At 37.8% G+C, this 22816-nt stretch overlaps 1 non-coding gene across 1 annotated transcript; it reads right to left on the minus strand.

Annotated features, from left to right (window-relative positions):
* Positions 1–5599: 5599 nt before the first annotated feature.
* Positions 5600–5672, minus strand: TRNAY-GUA (transfer RNA tyrosine (anticodon GUA)). Its single transcript has one exon. It is a non-coding gene; the product is annotated as a tRNA-Tyr (tRNA).
* Positions 5673–22816: the final 17144 nt, after the last annotated feature.

Here is a 22816-nt window from a genome sequence, read left to right on the forward strand (position 1 = left end):
CAACTAGTGATACCTGCAACAACCTGAGTGAGACTCCACAGAATTATGATGAGTGAAAAAAAGTCAGTCCCCAAAAGTCACACACAGTATGGTCCCACTTATACATTCTTGCAATGACAGTATTATACAGAAGAGGCTAGTGGTTTTCAGGCTTAGAGAGGTGGAAAGGAAGCAGATGTGGCTGTGTAAGCTTAACATGAGAAATCCTTGTGATGATGGAAATGTTCTGTATCTTGGTCATTTTCTCATCAATGTCCTAGATGGGATACTGTCTATACGGTTTTGCAATGTTACCAATGAGGGCAACTGGGTGAAGGGTACGTGGGAGCTCTCTGTACTATTTCATAAAATTGTATGTAAATCTGTAATTTTCTCAAAAAAAAAAAAAAGTAACTTCAAAAATGTAAATAAAAAACCAAACTGCCAAATAATTCTGCAAGATCTCTGTATTATATAAAATGATAATTTTATTGTTTATCTCTTGCATTCTCCATTTGATGGAGACACCAATAGAAATAGTCTGAATAAAATATTAATGTTGAATAACTATGAGATAGCTCCTTCCATTTCCCAAAATTGCAAAGTCTTTCTTCATTTAAGACTCTGGCAACATGAAAAATGATGTCTCATGTTATTGTATGATAAAAGACATGTCTATTCTTTTTGATATTTCAGACAGCTTGCCTACAAGAACATTTTGCCTCTTAAGAACCACCTTAAAATGAACTTTCACAATATTATTTTCCAGCAATACCTCATGACATGTTGATCCTAGTTAATCTTATAAGCATTCTCATCAGTGTCAAGAGAAACTACAAGTAGCCATCTGTTAGAGACAGAAATCTTAAAAGCTCTCTATAAAAATAATTAGCTGGACACTTTTAGATTTCCAGTTTTTTTTTTTTTTTCAAAGAAAAAATCAAATGCATACAAACATCATTTGCTAGCTGTGATCTTGACCAATTTATTTCCTATCTCTGAGTCTTAGTTTCTTCATATATACAATGGGATACTTCCTATGAAAAATGACAAAATAAATGGAGTGTGCTAAATAGTAATAATATCTGACAGAACAGTCATTTAATAAGTTTCAACAATAATTGATAGTTCTAGGTTAAGGCATAACTGAAATAATGTAAGTAGAAATCACATCATACTGCTCTTTAAAATCTTTTGAACCAAAGACAGGTTCTTTTGGGGAAGGAAAATAGATTGTTAGTATTGTATCCACAAAGTGGCACAATTAAAGTAAAACCATAAAAGGATATTTGAAAACCTTTCTAGTGAAAACTATGAAACGATATCTGTCTTGCAAGACACTCCTGATGATGTTGAAGATCAGGGACACAGTCAGCATGTGGTGAGGTACCAAGATTTTGAGCTTTCCATCTTCCCATAAATGTTTTGTGTTTTCCTTTGAGGCAAGGGGACTAAATGATACAATTATCACTTGGGGATGAACATAGGGCTTAAAAAATCCCCTCATCTGTATAGTGTTACTATTAGATGCTAATGGCAAGAAAAATACAAAGTTGTTAAGAACGAGAAGCCTGACAGTGAAAATGTAAACATCTATATTCGCTCAGTTGTGTCCAACTCCTTGCAACCCTGTGGACAGTAGCACGCCAGGCCCCTCTGTCTGTGGGATTTCCCAGGCAAGAATACTGGAGTGGGTTGCCATTTCATTCTCCAGGGGAAATTCCTGACCCAGAGATCGAACCTGGGTTTCCTGAATTGCAGGCCGATTCTTTACTGTCTGAGCCACCAGGGAAGCGAAAATGCCTGGGTTTAAATCCAATCCCTACCACTTCTCAGCTGGAAGACTTTGGTCAATTTGTTCATGTGCCTAAGATTGAATTTCCTCAACTACTAAAAGGGGCAAGAATAATATCACAATAAAGCTCTTTGCACAATATTTTTCAGACATTAAAATCAGAATAAATGTTAGCTATTAGTAACAGTACAAAATTGTCATATTTAATAATCATCCTCATATTCATAATTTATTTTTTAAAATACTTAAAATTTTTATCCTAGCTAGAATATGAGTCAATTACCAAAATATAAGGAGTTTTATAAACATATGAATTTGTCTTCATAATAGACAAATAACTTTAGAAATCAAACTGCAATAAACAAACTACATTATGAAACACTTTAAAATTAGAAACTAGATCTCTAAATATTAAAACATTTGGGCATGGGAAGAAGAAATTAACTAAGAAATTCTATAATTGTAAGTAACAGCTGCACAGTCAATACTTAATCACTATATTGTGAGACAGCTCAGTAGTGGAAGACAGGATTAACATATTGCTTTAAAACATTCCATTACTTTCTGCATCTGTTTACTGATAATAAAAGACACAGCTGTTCTAAACGAAACACACTAACAGGTGTAAAGTGCCAATTTGGCATTTTACATAAAAGTTACTCATTATTTCCTTTTGGAATACTCTAAAATTATACTCTAAGCATAGCTACCAATAACTTAAAGAATTTTTATACCAACTTGGATTATTCTAGTCATTGAGGAAAAGATACGCTTCTTTCTCCATGAATTCAAGATTATTTTTAAACAGTACACATCCTGAACTAATTATAATTACCCCAGATGTTTTCCATAAAAGTGGTCACACATCTGAATTGGGTTTCGTTAGCAACTGTTCTATATCAAATTTACTGCAAACAGCATCAAAATTATGAAGAAAGGCTGTATCGGATTCACTATGTTTAAGCTACAAATGATAATGAAGCTTGAGCTTATAATTTATTTTGACAAGTACTCTAGCTAATCTGCAGCCATATGTATTTAATCCAAGGCCACCATGAGGAAATTCAGTATTGTTTATAATAAATTCTCCATAATCACATAAAACATGTGAAAAGTAACCAAAATTTGTGAATACTATAAAGGTAACTATAATTTTGCAATGCTGTTTTTAAATACCACAACCAACTTAAAATGTCCTAAGTAAAAGAGCCGACCCCATTCTAATAACTTAAATATCTTTGATAACTAATTTTTAAATTTTATGTTATAACAGTGAAATTTTAATTATAAAATCAATGTCAATGATTAACATACTGGTGATTAGAAAGAAAGAACATTGTGTAATCTTTTAATTTGGTTATTATATTTAATATACAAAACTCAGAGAGGAAAAGTTAAGGAAGCATGTCAAAGGAGTCCAAAGCGTTCCAGTCGCTTTCTTTTCTTTACTAAAATAAAGACATTTGTCAAATTAGCTTTAGAAAAAGAAGTTCGAAAAAGAGTCCTTGAGAATATGTCCATATTTTGAGATATACATCCGAGGAAAAACCTACAAAATATATACATTATATTTAAGATTTCACAAATCATTAAGCTCTTTCTCCAATAGTTCCTTTTCTTTGTTGGCTTCAGTTCAATTCAGTTTGTATAATTTTAAATTCAAATAAAACACTTTGCAGCTTCGCAGTAAAGTAACCTCAGCCAGGTCATTTGGTCATAACAGTTTTTCTGGTCCTTCTGGAAACAAATTATGATCAATGAAAATACTATTAACTTGCTGTTTAACTTGTGAAAAAAATAAGCAATTTTTTACAACAAAAGAATGAAGAAAAACATTAGTTTTATTGTGGAATCTAATAAAGCTAAACTCTGCCTATGATGTGGTAAAATAATGACATGTTACCTTAGAAAGACACCATGAGATGTTCTGATTTGTAAAATAAATTAAAGTATATAGTCAGTAATCCAAATCATGATGCAGAAATTCATGTGTTATTTATATAGACTTCATAAGGTCTTTAGTTTTCATAACAAGACAACCCACAGAATGAGAGAAAATATTTGCAAATGAAGTGGTGGAAACAGCACCTGCAGCTCTGTATCAAAAAAACAAACAGCCCTATCAAAAAATGAGCCGAAGATCTCAATAGACATTTCTCCAAAGAAGACATACATTTTTAGATGGCTACAAAGCACATGAAAAGATGTTCAACATCACTAATTATTAGAGAAATGCAAATGAAGGACTACAGTGAAGGACTTTCCTGGTGGCACAGTGGATATGAATCTGCCTGCCAATGCAGGGGTCTCGGGGTTTGATCCTTGGTCTGGGAAGATTCCACGAGCCCTGGAGCAACTAAGCTGATGAACCACAGCTACTGAGCCCGTGCTCTAGAGCCCGCGAACTACAACTACTGAGCCTACAATCTCTGGAGCCTGCACACTGCAACAGCTGAGCCTGAACTCCACAGCAAGAGAAGCCATTGCAAGGAGAAGCCTGTGCACCACGATGAAGGGATGCCTCTGTTTGCCACAACTAGAGAAAGCCTGCAAGCAGCAACAATGTCTCAGTGCAACCGAAACTAAGGTAAAAATAAAATAAATAAATAAATTTAAAAAAACCCCTACAAGCAGGCATTTCCTTCACATTGGTCAGAATGGCCAACATCTAAAGATCTACAAACAATAAATGCTAGAGAAGGCTGGAGAAAAGGGAACCCTCTTATATCGTTGGTGGGAACGTAAATTGGTACAGCTACTATGGAGAACAGTATGAAGGTTCCTTAAAAAACTAAAAATAGAGCTACTACATGATCCAGCAATTCCACTCCTGGGCATAAACCTGGAGAATACCATAATTCAAAAAGATACATGTACCCCAATGTTCCCTGCAATACTATTTACAATAGCCAGAACATGGAAGCAACCTAGATGCATACCAATGGAGGAATGAATAAAGATGTGGTACATATATACAACAGAATATTACTCAGCCACGGAAATGAGTAAGATAATGCCATTTGGAGCAACACGGATGGACTGAGAGATTATCATACAAAGTCAGACAAATATCATATGATATCACTTAAATGTGGAATCTTTAGAAAATGGTACAAATTAACTCATTCACAAAACAGAGCTACAGATGTAAAAAAAGAATCTTATGCTTATGGTGGGGGTGGAAAGAGGAGGAGGGATAAATTGGGAGATTGGGATTGACATATGTTGCTGCTGCTGAGTCACTTCAGTCGTATCCAACTCTGTGTGGCACCATAGATGGCAGCCCACCAGGCTCCTCCGTCCCTGGGATTCTCCAGGCAAGAACACTGGAGTGGGTTGCCATTTCCTTCTCCAATGCATGAAAGTGAAAAGTGAAAGTGAAGTCACTCAGTCATGTCCAACCCTTAGCTACCCCATGGACCGCAGCCTACCAGGCTTCTCCGTCCATAGAATTTTCCAGGCAAGAGTACTGGAGTGGGGTGCCATTGCCTTCTCCGGGGATTGACATATACATACTATTATATATAAAATAGATAAATAATAAGGGCCTGCTGTATAGCGCAGGGAACACTACTCAAAATTCTGTAATGACCTACGTGGGAAGTGAAAGAGTGAAAGTCGCTTAGTCGTGTCCAGCTCTTTGGGACCCCATGGACTTCTCCAGGCCAGAGTACTGGAGTGGGTAGCTGTTCCCTTCTCCAGGGGATCTTCCCAACCCAGGGATTGAATCCAGGTCTCCCATATTGCAGGCGATTCTTTACCAGCTGAGCCACCAGGGAAGTCTAAGAATACTGGAGTGGGTAGCCTATCTCTTCTCCAGTGGATCTTCCAGACCCAGGAATTGAACCAGGGTCTCCTGCATTACAGGCAGACTCTCTACCAACTGAGCTATCAGGGAAGCCCAACCTATATGCGAAAAGAATCTAAAAAGGAGTGTTATATGTATATACATAACTCATTCACTTTGCTGTGTAGCAGAAACTAACACAACATTATATATCAACTGTACTCCAACGTGTGCCTGTGTGCCTGCTAAGTTGCTTCAGTTATGTCCATTCTTGTGACCCTGTGGACAGTAGCCTGCCAGGCTCCTCTGTCATGGGATTCTCCAGACAAGAACACTGGAGTGGGTTTCCATGCCCTCCTCTAGGGGATCTTCTCGACCCAGGGATTGAACCTGTATCTCTTACCATCTCCTGCATTGGCAGGCGGGTTCTTTATTACTAGCGCCATCTGGAAAACCCACAGTCCAATAATTTTTAGAAAAAAATAAAAAGAATAAACAGAACATGAGTGAGCTGTGGGATAACTTCAAGTGAAAATACATGTAACTGGATTCTTTGAAAGGGGGAGAAATGGACAAAAATAATTTGAAGAAATAATGACTAAAAATTTTCCAAATTCAGTAAAAACTTTAAATCAATAAATACAAGTTCAATAAACCCCAAGTGCAAACAATATGAAGAAAACAAAACAAAAAACAAACCAAAAACTCAGTGCCCTAAAGCAATTGATTCAATTCAAGGAAAAATAAGACAAAAAGGCAACCAAGAAAGACAAAATGACCTGTCAGTTGATTGAAGGTAGCAGGAATCACAGTTTAATGCCTTTAATGAACCAGCCTTTAAAGAAACTAGAGAATGGTTATTTCTAATGACTAAGATAAAATAACTTTAAAAAATCCACATTGTATAAATAGTCAAATTTCTAGATTAAACTAAATTTAGTCAAATTTCTACATATTTCTACTCGACTCTTTCTTGTATGTATGAGTATGGTCAGAATCATGAGATATTTGCATAGAGTTTTACTTAAGTAACCACTGCAATTCATCTAACAAACAAGAAACCATTACAGCTGTGGCTTGATGTTAAGAGATCAATAAGTTCTCTAAACTCTTTTTCATAATTCAATCATCTTATTGCAGGTATCTTCTACTTCAATCTCAAAAACAGATATATTTCCTCCAAAACTAGCAACAATATATAATTATAACCATATGTACAAATGGGCTTTAATAAAGTGATGTGTTAAGACTAACAAAGCTCAGCTGTCTTGTAAAACTTCAAAAATTGCAAAGTATTGACTGTTATTTCCTACAAACACAATGTGGTTATTCAGCTGTGGATTAATTTAAAAATCTAAGTGGTGTGCTTTCCTTCCACCTTACGTAACATTTCCTCAAGAGTTCTTCTTCCCATACATTTTCTAGTTTCATGATTCAAATAAAAGGTTTCATTAATATGTAAATCCATACACAGTATTTCATAGGGAATTTTATTTAGAAAAGGTATATTAGAAGCTTAACTTAAATTAATGGAATGAATGTTACCTCTCCTTTACTTGAGATGCTGCTGCTACTGCTAAGTCACTTCAGTTTTGTCCGACTCTGTGCAACCCCATAGATGGAAGCCCACCAGGCTCCACCGTCCCTGGGATTCTCCAGGCAAGAATACTGGAGTGGGTTGCCATTTCCTTCTCCAATGCATGAAAGTGAAAACTGAAAGGGAAGTTGCTCAGTCGTGTCCGACTCTTAGTGATCCCATGGACTGCAGCCTACCAGGCTCCTCCATCCATGGGATTTTCCAGGCAAGAGTACTGGAGTGGGGTGCCATTGCCTTCTCCGACTTGAGATGCTAATAGTGCTTAAAAAGGAAATAGATATGGAGGTATGCTTACATCAGATAACATCCAATTTCGAGTGAAAAGAAAAAATTACAAAATAGTGCTTATAAATCTTTTAAAAAGTTACATATGTTATGTATCACCCTGTCTTACATCCAAAAATAAAAGTTGTGCCCTTGTTTTCACTGAGAACTTAAATATAGAAGTTTTATTGCCACCATATTTACAATTCATTTCTGATTAAAGTTTTAAATAGTGATTAACAGTAAAGAAAGCCTGGCCATGCTTCAATTTTTACAATAAAACAAGATAATCATAAGTATGACAATGTATTACTAATGCATATTGACCCAAAGAAATTTCTATTTTATGTAGTAAATAAGTGAATTTTAAAGAATTCAAATTTTATTGTCAGAATAGATCTAAAAATCAGCTATTGAAAATCAAAAGGAATTTTCACAGTGTTCCACAACTGTAGTTTTATTAGGTTTTAGAAAAACAAGGAAAAATTTAAACTCAAATGTCATATATTACAGACTGGAAGATCATCAATGCATTATCTGGGGTGTTAAAGAGGAGGGTAGAGAAAGACGAGAGTGGTAATCAGGAGATTCAAAGAAAACAAATACAGACCTGGGGATATGCTTTTTTTTTTTTTTTTTAATCATCTCTGCAAACATTCCAAATTCTTATGACAGTATAGTTGATTAGAAAAGTATAATTTGGCATGAAGTTGTTAGTTTAAATTCAAATTGGCTTGCCCAGGTCCACTTTCAGGAGAATACTCAAGTAAGTATATTACTGTGAATCAAGACTCTTGTCATACTCTAAAGCCAAAATGTTAAGAACTGTAAGAAATACACTGCATCCAACGCTGATTAAGGCTGCAAATGTTATTGTTAACCTTGTTAAATTAGTTACTAAAAACATTCTCTTATTTTCAGACACTTCTTATATAAAAAGAAGATGTTATTACCAGTCAGAATGGCTGCGATCCAAAAGTCTACAAATAATAAATGCTGGAGAGGGTGTGGAGAAAAGGGGACCCTCTTACACTGTTGGTGGGAATGCAAACTAGTACAGCCACTATGGAGAACAGTGTGGAGATTCCTTAAAAAACTGGAAATAGAACTGCCTTATGATCCAGCAACCCCACTGCTGGGCATACACACTGAGGAAACCAGAAGGGAAAGAGACACGTGTACCCCAATGTTCATCGCAGCACTGTTTATAATAGCCAAGACATGGAAGCAACCTAGATGTCCATCAGCAGATGAATGGATAAGAAAGCAGTGGTACATATACACAATGGAGTATTACTCAGCCATTAAAAAGAATACATTTGAATCAGGTCTAATGAGGTGGATGAAACTGGAGCCTATTATACAGAGTGAAGTAAGCCAGAAGGAAAAACACCAATACAGTATACTAACGCATATATATGGAATTTAGAAAGAGGGTAACAATAACCCGGTGTACGAGACAGCAAAAGAGACACTGATGTATAGAACAGTCTTATGGACTCTGTGGGAGAGGGAGAGGGTGGGAAGATTTGGGAGAATGGCAATGAAACATGTAAAATATCATGTAGGAAACGAGTTGCCAGTCCAGGTTCGATGCACGATGCTGGATGCTTGGGGCTGGTGCACTAGGACGGCCCAGAGGGATGGTATGGGGAGGGAGGAGGGAGGAGGGTTCGGGATGGGGAACACATGTATACCTGTGGCGGATTCATTTTGATATTTGGCAAAACTAATACAAATATGTAAAGTTTAAAAAAAAAATAGTAAAAAAAAAAAAGTAGATGTTATTAATTAACATGGCTCATATGCAAAAAGTGCTTTCAATGTTTGTTCTAAAGTAACTGAAATATATTTCATTTGCATATTAATTTATTTGACAAAGTATCATAATTCAGATAAACAACTGCCCTATCCATTTCAAATGATAAATTCTTGAATCAATAAAATTTGGACCATAAAGCTAAATTCAGAATATGCCCAATTTCAGAATATATACACATGAAGCTAATCCAAAAACAGAGCTAAAGTAAAACATATATTCTAGATATTTGACCTGTGTTACAGAAACCATTTTTATAACTGAAAAATACTTTCAGTTCAGTTCAGTCGCTCAGTCCTGTCCAACTCTTTGCGACCCCATGAATCGCAGCACACCAGGCCTCCCTGTCCATCACCAGCTCCCGGAGTTCAATCAGACTCACGTCCATCGAGTCAGTGATGCCATCCAGCCATCTCATCCTCTGTCATCCCCTTCTCCTCCTGCCCCCAATCCCTCCCAGCATCAGAGTCTTTTCCAATGAGTCAACTCTTTGCATGAGGTGGCTAAAGTACTGGAGTTTCAGCTTTAGCATCATTCCTTCCAAAGAAATCCCAGGGCTGATCTCCTTCAGAATGGACTGGTTGGATCTCCTTGCAGTCCAAGGGACTCTCAAGAGTCTTCTCAACACCACAGTTCAAAAGCATCAATTCTTTGGCGTTCAGCCTTCTTCACAGTCCAACTCTCACATCCATACATGACCGCAGGAAAAACCATAGCCTTGACTAGCCGGACCTTTGTTGGCAAAGTAATGTCTCTGCTTTTGAATATGCTATCTAGGTTGGTCATAACTTTCATTCCAAGGAGTAAGCGTCTTTTAACTTCATGGCTGCAGTCGCGAAAAATACCTTAACAAATTCTAAATGTAAAATTATTATAATTATCACTACTGAAATCAGTATTTATTCATAAAGAGTTTGAGATGCATGGAAAACATAGTTAATTAACCATTAATAAAATACCAATTCAAATTTTTGTATATAAATACTACAGCTTACCATGTTAGTGTTGACTGCTGAAAAATAAAAGATAATTCAGAAATCAAATGATGTTAAAACATTATCAGGACATGGGTTCACCTTTTAAAAAGCTTGGGAGAAAAAAAATCAATATTGACACACATAATCTAAGCTATTCCTTATGATACCTACCATTATTGAGCATGAACTATATGTAAAATACTATCTATAACTCTGCACATGGATTATTTGTGATCTTTAAATCATTCCTACAAACTGGAGTTTTTCAAATTTTATAAATGAGGTGACCATATGATTTACTGACAAAATTGCTACATTTCTGAGAATAAAGGCAGTGAGCATTATAACAATCATGCTAGGAGGACAGGTTATAAATCATGATTGTTGTAGGAAAAGTATGGTACATAGTCAGTATACAAATCAAGAAACTGCCTCAGAGAGGTGTATTTTAAAACTTAGTTTGAAACACATTATAAGAGAGGATTCTAAGTTTTTTTGTACAAATTGATAAGGTAATGCATGAATATGGTTCTGAATAATTATACAGTAATAATCATTACACTTCTCCAATGATTTATAGCACTTGCTCTTTACATTCTCATAGGTTAAATATGAGTCACCTATTTAATTACATTGATACCTGCTTAATCTTATGTTACTAACACACTGTTTCATGTACTGAAACCATATAATTATTACCTGGCCCCACCACTTTTTCTATACCTGCTATTGTTGCTTATTTGTTTTTCCAGATTAAAGTTTAACTCTAGATAATCAAACTAGATAATCAAAACAGGATGGAGGAAATAAAACTTCAAAGAGAAGAAAAAAGTTTTTAGAAACAAAAACAGAAACTGACAAAATGTTGGTTAATTTAACAACTAACATGACACTAAGCTGTGGGTTAAAACACTGGAATAAATTTTCAGTAACTGTAGTGGGAAACTGCTTTGGACATTCTGTGGGTTAAACTAAATTTGTCTTAATCAGGGAGAAAAAAAGATGATTATTACCTTTGCTAAAAAAAATGTATATTCAAGAATTTATTTTAAACATTTAAACATAACCATTAAAAACAAACAATTACCACCAAACAAAAATCAGGAATATAAACTATTACTTCCAAACCAGGGGAGATTGAAAAGGGAAATTAATTTTATTATTTCCAAACAGAAAGCATTAATAGGAGGAAAGACAGACACAGACACATTAGTTTGATAAACAAAAAGCACAAAATAAGAAACAGCAGTATGTCCAAGTAGATCAGTAACCACAATACATGTAACTATTTAAATTAATCCACTACCAAACAATATCATATTGTCAAGGAGATGAATAAAGCTATATACCCAATACTGCTAAAGGGCTAGAGGCAGAAAAGCCATGCTGCCACTTGATTTCAATCTTCTACATAAAAAAGGATGATGATCTAGTATAAAGTAGTATGAACTCTCTTTTAAATATTCTCTCCCCAATCCCCTCACCAAAATATGATCACCCATATTGAACAATAAGATCTCCTAGTCTTTGGGTTTCTAAAATGCTAGTAAGCCGGCTTACCCTCCAGGAATGAGATTAAAATATTCTTCCCTTGGGAATATGACCAGCCCAAAGAAAAGGCCTAAAGATAATCCTTATATTCTGGTTTCTCCAAAGCAGCAGTCAGACAGACATAACTTTTCCAAAAAGCTTTCAATAAACAAGCCCCACTCAGCAAGCTATTTAATGCCACTTACTCTTAATATAAGAAGGCAGCCAAGATCACACATCTGAGAAAACTCACTAATATAAAAGAGTGATGGGAAAAACTGAAAGAACAACTTATAAGGAACAAAGGGATATGAAACCTTCAAGAGAACTAACATTTCCCATGGAGAAAAAGGATCAGTGGTACAATCCCTTAAAATGAGGGTGTATCTAACAATATTTTAAATGCTTTTACCCTTTGACCTAGAGGTCTTATATCCAGAATCTATCCTGAAAATACATCTCCATTAGTTAAAAAAATATGCACAAGGTTATTCATTGTGTCATTAGTTGTAATGAAGACCAGAACAACACAAATGATGATATCAGAGTACTAGCTGAACAAACTGTAAAATATACATATGACACAGCCATAAAAGAAGTGAGGAAGCTCTTTATGTATTGATTCAGAGCAATCTTCCAGATAAATTGCTATATGAAAAAGAGCAAGGTGTAGAACAACGAATTAGGAAAATTATAACCAAGAAAGCAGGGAGAAGCTATATATATATGCAGGTATGTATGTGAGTATATCTTCTTTTTAAGCTTTCTCTTTATTATTTTTTTTATCAGTTCAGTTGCTCAGTCATGTCCAACTTTGCAACCCCATGGATTGTAGCACGCCAGGCTTCTCTGTCCATCACCAACTCCTGGAGTTTACTCAAACTCACGACCATTGAGTTGGTGATGCCATCTAACTATTTCATCCTCTGTTGTCCCCTTCTCCTGCTGCCTTCAATCTTTCCCAGTATAAGGGTCTTTTCAAATGAGTCAGTTCTTTGCATCAGGTCGCCAAAGTATTGGAGTTTCAGCTTCAGCATAAGTCCCTCCAATGGATATTCAGGACTGATTTCCTTTAGGATTGAGACTGGTTGGATCTTGCAATCATAGGGACTCTCAAAAAGTCTTCTCCAACACCACAGTTCAAAAGCATCAATTCTTCAATGCTCAGCTTTCTTTATAGTCCAGCTCTCACATCCATACATGACTACTGGAAAAACCACAGCTTTGATTAGACAGACCTTAGTCATGAAGTAATGTCTCTGATTTTTAATATGCTGTCTAGATTGGTCATTGCTTTTCTTCCAAGGAGCACGTGTCTTTTCATTTCATGGCTGCAGTCACCATCTGCAGTGATTTTTTGGAGCCCAAGAAAATAAACTCTGTCACTGTTTCCCCATCTATTTGCCATGAACTGATAGGACCAGATGCCGTGACCTTAGTTTTACGAGTGTTGACCTTTAAGCCAACTTTTTCACTCTCCTCTTTCACTTTCATCAAGAAGCTCTTTAGTTCTTCTTTGCTTTTGGCCATAAGGGTGGTGTCATCTGTGTATCTGAGGTTATTGTTATTTCTCCCAGCAATCTTGGTTCCAGCTTGTGCTTCATTCAGCCCAGCATTTTGCATGATGTACTCTGAATATAGTTTAAATAAGCAGGGTGACAATATACAGCCTTGATGTACTCTTTTCCCGATGTGGAACAGTCTGTTGTTCCATGTTCAGTTCTAACTGTTGCTTCTTGACCTGCATACAGATTTCTCAGGAGGCAGGTCAGGTGGTCTGGTATTCCCATCTCTTGAAGAATGTTCCACAGTTTGTTGTGTTCCACACAGAAAAAGGCTTAGATGTAGTCAATAAAGCAGATGTTTTTCTGGAATTCTCTTGCTTTTTCTATGATCCAACGGATGTTGGCAATTTGATCTCTGGTTCCTCTGCCTTTTCTAAATCCAGCTTGAATATCTGGAAGTTCACGGTTCATGTACTGTTGAAGCCTGGCTTGGAAGATTTTGAGCATTACTTTGCTAGTGTGTTAAATGAGTGCAATTGTGCAGTAGTTTGAATATTTTTTGGCATTGTCTTTCTTTGGGATTGGAATGAAAACTGACCCTTTCCAGTCCTGTGGCCACTGCTGAGTTTTCCAAATTTGCTGGCATATTGAGTGTAGCACTTTCACAGCATCATCTTTTACGATTTGAAACAGCTCAACTGGAATTCCATCACCTCCACTAGCTTCATTCATAGTGATGCTTCCTAAGGCCCACTTGACTTCACATTCCAGGATGTCTGGCTCTAGGTGAGTGATGACACCATCATGATTATCTGGGACATGAAGATCTTTTTTTCACAGTTCTTCTGCATATTCTTGCCACCTCTTCTTAATATATTCTGCTTCTGTTAGGTCCATACCATTTCTGTCCTTTATTGTGCCCATCTTTGCATTAAATCTTCCCTTGGCATCACTAATTTTCTTGAAGAGATCTCTAGTCTTTCCTATTCTCTTGTTTTCCTCTATTTCTTTGCATTGATCACTGAGGAAGGCTTTCTTATCTCTCCTTGCTATTCTTTGGAACTCTGCATTCAAATGGATATATCTTTCCTTTTCTCCTTTGCCTTTTGCTTCTCTTCTTTTCTCAGCTATTTGTAAGGCCTCCTCAGACAATCATTTTGCCTTTTTTCATTTCTCTTTCTTGGGGATGGTCTTGATCACTGTCTCCTGTACAATGTCCTGAACCTCCATCCATAGTTCTTCAGGCACTCTATCAGATCTAACTCCTTGAATCTATTTGTTACTTCCACTGTATAATCATAAGGGATTTGCAATAAGTCGTACCTGAATGGTCTAGTGGTTTTCCCTACTTTCTTCAATTTCAGTCTGAAATGGCAATACGAAATTCATGATTTGAGCCACAGTCAGCTCCCAGTCTTGTTTTTGCTGACTGTAGAAAGCTTCTCCATCTTCAGCTGCAAAGAATATAATCAATCTGATTTCAGTATCACCATCTGGTGATATTGCATAGGAACCTGGAATGTTAGGTCCATGAATCAAGGTAAGTTGGAAGTGGTCAAATAGGAGATGGCAAGAGTGAACATCGATGTTTTAGGAATCAGTGAACTAAAATGGACTGGAGTGGGTGAATTTAGTTCAGATGATCATTGTTTTTTATAGAGACAGTTTATTTACGTATTTACGGCTGTGCTGGGCCTTCGCTGACACACAGGCTTTTCTCAGCCGTGGGGAGTGGGGGCTACCCCTTAGTTGTGGTATGCAGCTTTCTTATTGCCTTGGCTTCTCTCGTTGTGGAGCATGGGCTCTGGGGTTCACAGGCTTCAGTAGTCGTGGCATGTTCACCCAGGCGTTGCAGCTGTGGGGCTCTAGAGCACAGGCTCAGATAGATGCAGGGGCTTGGCTGCTCCATGGCATGTGGGATTTTCCTGGATCAGGAATTGAACCCGCATCTCCTGCACTGGCAGGCGAATTCTGTACCACTGAGTCACCAGGGACTCCTGAACGCATATGCCTTTGTATATTTTTGCAAAAGGAAGTAATGAGAAAACAAAAACTAATGAAAATGGTTGTAAGAAATAGGAGCAGAATGGGATGGTGGAGGGAAGAAATACTTTTTCATTCAGGTGTCTACTTTGAACATTATACAAATGTTTTACATAGCTCAAAATGAAACTAAATACAAGTAAACTCTAAGACTGAAAACTGAAGCAAAAACAAATGAAACTCCCAAACTGTAACCCAAGAGTAAAACCAGATGAAAACCTTATTAAATATTATCAGAATGCTGACTTTCAGATATATTTAAACATAAGCAGAACATGCAGAGTCAATGCTTAAATTTCATCCAGGACTTTTATAGTTAGTAATAACTAATGGTTTCAGATAGTACTACTGGAAGTCAAGACCAAAAACAAGTAAAGCCTTTAAAGTTTTGTGAGAAATTTTATTTTATACTAGAGTTCTCTATCTTATGTAAGTGATTCGATATGCCGTCTCAAAAAATTCAATTCTCAGGCACTATTTTTCAAAAAAACTATTAGAGGAGGCACACCCCTAAAATAAGGCAGTAAAACAAACCAACCTAGATAGTGTATTAAAAAGCAGAGACATCACTTTGCTGACAAAGGTCTGTATAAGCAAAGCTATGGGTTTTCAAGCAGTCATGTACAGATATGAGAGTTGGCTCATAAAGAAGGCTGAGCCCTGAAGAAATGATGCTTTTAAACTGTGATGATGGAGAAGACTCTTGAGACTCCCTTGGACTGCAAGGAGATCAAACCAGTAATCCTAAAGGAATCCTAAAGGAAATCAACGCTGAACGTTCATTGGAAGGACTGATGCTGAAGCTGAAGTTCCAATACTTTGGCCACCTGATGTGGAGAACTGACTCATTGAAAAAGACCCTGATGCTGGGAAAGACTGAGGGCAGGAGGAGAAGGGGGTGATAGAGGATTAGATGGTTGGATGGCATCACTGACTCAGTGGACATGAGTGTGATCAAACTCTGGGAGATAGTGAAGGAAAGGAAAGCCTGGTGTGCTGCAGTTTACGTGGTTGCAAAGAGTTCGACATCACTGAGCGACTGAACAAAAACGGCAAAATAAGAAAGAGCAAGACATGGGATCCAGGAAATGGAAATCAATTCAAAAGAGATGTAAAAGGAATCCCCAGATGATGGTAGACCTCTGGATATAAGCTGTGTATGATGCACTGATGACATTCAAAATTAGAGCAGGCCCAAGTCTCTAGTTAGGTTAAAGTGAAAGTGTTAATCACTCAGTCACGTCCAACTCTTTGTGACCCCATGGACTATGGTGCGCCAGGCTTCTTTATCCATGGATTTGCCCAGACAAGGATACTGAAGTGGGTTGCCATTTTCTTCTCCAGGGGATCTTCCTGACCCAGAGATCAAACCCCAGTCTCCTGCATTGCAGGCAGATTCTTTAACTAGGGAAACCTCTAGTTAGGTGACTTTAAGAAAATAGAAACAATAGGCTGCAAGATGTGTGTAAATATACTGAAAGGCAATTTAGATAACTGGGCAGATTTGGGGGATGAATGAATAACAGATGTAAAAATCTTGAATAAAAATGTGTAGAAATTGTATTTTTATTTACTCTTAGAATGAAAAAAAGAGTTCTTCAAAAAACTGCTATTAAAGCTGTTACATTATACAAGTAATAGTTTTGTCCCCAACATAGCAAAAAAAAAAAAAAATTATAAAGTATAGAAAAGCATTTGGGAGAAAATTAAAACCACCTAAAATTCTACTACTCAGAGAAAACATTCATTCATTCAATAAATAATTACTGAATGCCCTTTATAAACCCTGCTCTGTTTCAGAGTCTGTGATTCAGCAATGACTAAAATCTTGTTTTCATGAAGATTAGATTCTAGAGAGTAGTGAGAAATGACTAAACACTGACTAGGTCAGTGATAAAAAGAAAAAGTAGGATAAGTAGCAAAAAGTGATGAGAAGAGAGCAATGCTATTTTTTATAGAGTGACTAGGGAATTCTTTTTTGACAAAATGACACTCAACCAGGAACATCAAGGAAGTCAGTCAACAGACAGTGCTGGTATTTAGAGTGTTTTTGAATGAAAAGTAACTAGAAAGGCCCTGAGAAAGGAGCATGTTTGACACTTTGAAGGAGCATCAAAGGGCCCAGTGTGGCTACAGAAATGAAACAGGGAACCCGATGCAGGATATTAAAATCAGAGAGAAAATGGAAGTTGCAGCTGGGAGGCACAAGTAAGACTTTGCAGGTCACAGTAAGAACTCAGGATTTCTCTATGACAAAAGCACTAGAAGTTCTGTGCAGAGAAATGATTTTAAATGGTTTCTGTAGGTAAAGCAGCTTTGGCTGTTATGTGGAGAGCTGATGATAAGGAAGGAAGAGTGAAATTAAAAGGTCAGTTAGGAAGCTCTAAATATTCTGGGTGAGAGATAATAGCACCTCATTTAAGACTTTAGTGTAATTCCCTCTAGTATTTGCCCATGCATTTTAGCATATGTAAAATTAACATGATTGGGATTAACAGAAATGTATATTTAAGTGTTAGGCTTATATGAAAATATTTTCAAAATTTAAAATTGTCATACAAAGTAATTATGTATCTGACAAACATTTCCTTGGTTCTTTGTTTGCAAATTTAAGCGTTATGTCAAGAAATTTTAAATTAAAAAACTGAGAAACTACATCCTAAATATTAACAAATAAATGAATGTTTTAAAAAATGATAGTATATCTATCTATATGCTAAAATGAAAAGTGAAAGAAAGTGAAAGTCGCTCAGTTGTGTTTGACTCTTTGTGACCCCATAGACTATGCAGTCCGTGGAATTCTCCAGGCCAGAATACTGGAGCGGGTAGCCTTTCCCTTCTCCAGGGGATCTTCCCAACCAGGGGTTGAACCCAGGTCTCCTGCATTGCAGGCAGATTCTTTACCAGCTGAGCCACAAGGGAAGCCCAAGAATACTGGAGTGGGTAGCCTATCCCTTCTCCAGTGGATCTTCCCATCCCAGGAATTGAACCAGGGTTTCCTGCATTGCAGGCAGATTCTTTACCAACTGAGCTATGAGGGAAGGCCATATGCTAGAATAGTATGCAGCTATTAACTGGAGCCTATTATACAGAGTGAAGTAAGCCAGAAAGAAAAACACCAATACAGTATACTAATGCATATATATGGAATTTAGAAAGATGGTAACAATAACCCTGTGTACGAGACAGCAAAAGAGACACAGATGTATAGAACAGTCTTTTGGACTCTGTGGGAGAGGGAGAGGGTGGGATGATTTGGGAGAATGGCATGGAAATATGTGTAATATCATATATGAAACGAGTCACCAGTCCAGGTTCGATGCATGATACAGGATGCTTGGGGCTGGTGCACTGGGACGACCCAGAGGGATGGTATGGGGAGGGAGGAGGGAGGAGGGTTCAGGATGGGGAACACATGTATACCTGTGGCAGATTCACTTTGATATATGGCAAAACCAATACAATATTGTAAAGTTAAATAAAATAAAATTTAAAAAAAATTAAAAATAAAAATAACACTCAAAATTATAAAACATGGAATCAAGTTTGTATAATGGAAAGTTCAAAAAGCAGAATAAGACTATATATACCAAATGTTCTCAACTATAATATATATATATATATATATATCTCAAATATACTGGAAGAGATATATAAAATATTTTTCTATGTGGTAAGATTAAGGATATTTTATTTTATTTTGTATCTGTATTCAAATTTTCTTCAGTGAACTGGAATTAATTTTGTGATTTAAAAAATACCTTCACATTTTGAAAAACTAAGTAAAGGGGAGCAGAATCTGTGACCCGCACCACCCCACCCCCCCCCGAATAAAACACTTTCACACATTATTTTGAGCTGACGGCAATCAAAATCCCAGCAGATTCAAGAAAAGCTCTTTTCCTCCCCCTCAACTGCCTAAATTTATACCGGAAAGGGGGTTGATACTAGGAAGGGAGCAATTACCAGAGGCACTTTTTACCTAAGACATTTATCTGCATAACAGCACAACTTATGTTTTCTCTGCTTCCTATAATGGGGCATTCCTTGACTTTGCATCTCCAGGCCCCTACCCCTTTCCTTCTCTCAGGATGTTTGGCTGCATTTTTATTTTTTATAATTTTACTTATTTTTGGCTGCGCTGGGTCTTTGATGCTTTGTGCAGGGGTCACACAGAGTCAGACATGACTGAAGTGACTTAGCAGCAGCAGCAGCAGCAGCAGGCTTTCTCTAGTTGCTGCGAGCAAGGACTCCTCTTCAATGCGGTGTGCAGGCTTCTCATTGCAGAGCATTGGCTCTAGGTACACGGGCTTCAGTAGTTGCAGCTCATGGGCTCTTGAGTGGAAGCTCAGTAGTTGTGGTGCAGGGGCTCTGATGCTCTGAAGCGTGTGGAATCTTCCTGGACCAGGGATGGAACCTGTGTCCTCTGCATTGGCAGGTGGACTCTTAACCACTGTGCCACCAGGGGAGTCCTGGCTGCAATTTTATATTTGGTTGAGTATTTATATCTTTATGATGGTCCTGTACATATGTATTTTTTTTTCCCTCTTGTTAACCTGTCTCTTGTAAATCTGATTAGAAGGACAGCCAAAGGACCTAGAGAGGCAGAAGGAAAAAGGCAGAACCTAGAAAGGTCCTTCATATGGAATACAGAGAATTGAAAGATATAGGTTCAAATGCCTGATACGACACTAATCAGCTATTTCTTGGACTAGTTTTTCTCTTAAACATCAATTTCCTCACCTTTGAAGTGAAGATAATAGTATCATACTCAAAGAATGACTCTGATAATTATGAGTTTAGTCAACTCAATATCAGTTGAGTTCAGTTCAGTCACCCAGTCGTGTCCGACTCTGCGACCCCTTGAATCGCGGCACGCCAGGCCTCCCTGTCCATCACCAACTCCCAGAGTTCACTCAGACTCATGTGCATTGAGTCGGTAATGCCATCCATCCATCTCATCCTCTGTCGTCCCCTTCTCCTCCTGCCCCCAATCCCTCCCAGCATCAGAGTCTTTTCCAATGAGTCAACTCTTCGCATGAGATGGCCAAAGTACTGGAGTTTCAGCCTCAGCATCAGTCCTTCCAATGAACACTCAGGACTGGTCTCCTTTAGGATGGTCTCCTTGCAGTCCAAGGGACTCTCAAGAGTCTTCTCCGACACCACAGTTCAAAAGCATCAATTCTTCGGTGCTCAGCTTTCTTCACAGTCCAACTCTCACATCCATACATGACCACTGGAAAAACCATAGCCTTGACTAGACGAACTTTTGTTGGCAAAGTAATGTCTCTGCTTTTCAATATGCTATCTAGGTTGGTCATAACTTTCCTTCCAAGGAGTAAGCGTCTTTTAATTTCATGGCTGCAGTCACCATCTGTAGTGATTTTGGAGCCCCCAAAAATAAAGTCTGACACTGTTTCCACTGTTTCTCCATCTATTTCCCATGAAGTGATGGGACCAGATGCCATGATCTTCGTTTTCTGAATGTTGAGCTTTAAGCCAACTTTTTCATTCTCCACTTTCACTTTCATCAAGAGGCTTTTTAGTTCCTCTTCACTTTCTGCCATAAGGGTGGTGTCATCTGCATATCTGAGGTTATTGATATTTCTCCCGGCAATCTTGATTCCAGCTTGTGCTTCATCCTCTTAACATATTAAATGCTTTAATAAATACATTTCAAACATATGAAAGTGTGATGGTTTGAGAATTCATATTTCAAGTAATATGCAAAATCTCACTGTCAGGGAACCACTGACCGAAAATGCCCATCTTGGCGAGGCAGGACAATAAATGCTTGCATGAATTATCTCACAATAGGAGGTCCCAATAAGGAACACAGAACTGACAAGCTACCTACTGCCAACTGAAATAACTCTGGAGGGGCCAACAGGAGGAAGGACAGTATGTCTTGCCAGCCTCCCAGAAACCCTCATGCTGGAAACCATCTTGACTGAAAGATGTGTGCACCACCAGGAAGAGCTTTGAATCAGACCAAGTATGGGCACAAGCAAGATGACTGGCCAGAGACAACCTGCAAAGCTAACCCAATTACCATGAAACCTGACGCTGCAAGCCATCTGGTAGAGTAGTTCTCCTGGGTTTCCGTACCCTGCGGCTCTCAGCCCAGGCACCCCTTTCCAATAAAGTCTTTTGTTTTATCAGTACAGGTGTCTCCTTGGCCAAGTCAACAATTCACTTCCGAGTGTTAGACCAGAGCCTGCTCTCAGGCCCTGGAAGGGATTCCCTTCTGGTAACATCACACGAAGACCTGATTCAAAATGAGTGGAAAATGTTATCTACTCTTTTACTCTGCTCACTGTGGTCTGCAATCCAGTTCAAACTGGAGAAAAATGACTCTAAAATTAATGCAAAAGGTAAACCAAATTGTTAACTTCCTTCCTTGGGACATCTGCCTGCCTAAAGTCCTCCCTAATGCTGGAAATAAATTTTCAATCTTTGCTGCAAAAATCTATATTCCTAAAGCTGAATGTAAATGTTAAAGAGGAATCCTCAAGTTCTCTTTCGTTTAAGCAGATGCTACATGAAAGTGATTAAAGCAGTTTCCCACTGCTGCTGAGGGCTTAGAAACTATGTTGTTCTGACTCAATTTAACAGGAATTCACCAACGGACTATAGATTGAGGATGGGCTTCTCTGGTGGCTCAGACAGTAAGAATTCACCTGCCAATGCAAGACACTCAAGAGATGAGGCTTTGATCCTTGGGTCGGAAATATCCCTTGGAGAAGAGAATGACTCTTGTATTCTTGCCTGGAGAATTCATGGACAGAGGAGCCTGGTGGGCTACAGTGTATGGGTTTGCAAAGAGTTGGACACAACTGAGCGACTAAGCACAACACAACAGTAGACTGGGAACAGGAAGCACTTTTAACAGAATAAATATCTAAATTTATTTTAGCCAAAGATTCACTTTGGCCAAAGAGTCAACGTAATTCTGTTGACTACAGATTTTGAAGACAAAGGATAAAAATTTCCTTTCATGACAGGAATCTAAAACTACCTTATTTGCTACAGATTTTTTTCCCAAAAGGATGAGGTTAGATTTTGATGTGTGTGGCAGGCAGGGGAACTGTGACTCTCAGTCACATCCGAGCTACCTACTTCTAGCTATATCCTTTATTCAGCCAGCCCTGGACTGAGGTAAACTTCCTTATTTTCACATTTTTAAAAGAACAAACAATTTCAAATTACTTCTCTAAGCAGCTTCATAGGAATGGTAACATGGTACACTGTGTATTAGGTCTTCCCAGTGGCACTAGTGGTAAAGAACCCTCCCGCCAATGCAGGAGACTCAAGAGACTTGGGTTCGATCTCTGGGTCGGAAAGCCTTTGGAGCAGGAAATGGCAACCCACCCCAGTATTCGCACCTGAAAAATTCCATGGACAGAGGAGCCTGGTGGGCTACAGTCCATGTGGTCGTGAAGAGTTGGACATGACTGAGCACAAGGAGCATACTGTGTATTGGCAACTAAAGCACTGATTTCCGAGGAAACACAACTGCA

Source organism: Bos javanicus, chromosome 2 (genome assembly GCF_032452875.1).
Source record: "Bos javanicus breed banteng chromosome 2, ARS-OSU_banteng_1.0, whole genome shotgun sequence".
NCBI classification, from domain to species: Eukaryota; Metazoa; Chordata; class Mammalia; order Artiodactyla; family Bovidae; genus Bos; species Bos javanicus.